This window comes from Coffea eugenioides, chromosome 6 (genome assembly GCF_003713205.1).
Source record: "Coffea eugenioides isolate CCC68of chromosome 6, Ceug_1.0, whole genome shotgun sequence".
NCBI classification, from domain to species: Eukaryota; Viridiplantae; Streptophyta; class Magnoliopsida; order Gentianales; family Rubiaceae; genus Coffea; species Coffea eugenioides.
The window spans coordinates 47859607-47860607 of NC_040040.1; the positions used below are offsets into that span (position 1 = coordinate 47859607).

The 1001-nt window shown below is 46.0% G+C and overlaps 1 non-coding gene across 1 annotated transcript; it reads right to left on the reverse strand.

The window, feature by feature from the left end:
• Nucleotides 1–683: 683 nt before the first annotated feature.
• On the reverse strand, nucleotides 684–790 carry LOC113776561. The gene has a single exon (XR_003469047.1). It is a non-coding gene; the product is annotated as a small nucleolar RNA R71 (small nucleolar RNA).
• Nucleotides 791–1001: the final 211 nt, after the last annotated feature.

Sequence of the window (1001 nt, forward strand, 5' to 3'; positions counted from 1 at the left end):
TTATTGCACAGGCTCGACACCTGTCAATTTTTGGCGCCGTTGCCGGGGACTGGCGTTAATTATTTGTTTCTTTTTAAGTTCATTTTTGTTCTAATTTTCTGGTATTTTTCTAGTTTATGCCTCGCTCTTCTCGTACAGGCGAATTAATTTTCGACCCTGAAGTAGAGAAGGCCGCGCGTAGAACGAGGAAAGAAACCAGGCGGCTCAGGGAGGAGCAATACGATATTGCACCTCAGGAACTTGATCCAGAGGTTGAGCCGACAAATTTGTCTGGTGACAATTCAAGTGATTCAGACCAAGAGGAAGTCACTATGGCAAATGCACGAACACTAAGGGAGTTGGCTGCTCCTGATTTAAATCAGCAGCCCTTGTGCATTAGTTTTCCACATTTAAATGATGACACTCCCTTTGAACTAAAATCTGGTCTAATTCATCTCTTGCCATCTTTTCATGGTCTACCAGGTGAGGAGCCCTACAAGCACTTGCAAGAGTTTGACGTCGTTTGCAACAGTATGAAGCCTCCGGGAATTACTGAAGAGCAAATAAAGATGAGGGCCTTCCCCTTCTCTTTGAAGGATTCCGCAAAAGACTGGCTCTACTACCTACCGCCTGGTAGTATCACCACGTGGAACCAACTGAAGAAAAAATTCTTGGACAAGTACTTTCCTGCGTCTCGAGCTGCGAGCCTAAGGAAGGAGATATGTGGTATCAAACAACACCCAAGCGAGTCTCTCTATGAGTACTGGGAGAGGTTTAAGAAACTGTGCACCAAATGCCCTCAACATCAGATAAGTGAGCAACTGCTCATTCAATATTTCTATGAGGGGTTGCTTTTTAGGGACAGAAGCATAATCGATGCTGCAAGTGGAGGGGCGTTGGTGAACAAAACCCCTCGAGGAGCATGGGAGTTGATTGAAGGGATGGCTGAGAACTCACAGCAGTTTGGTTCAAGAGAGGACATCCCGACGCGTAGGGTGAATGAGGTGGAAACGTCCTCTATC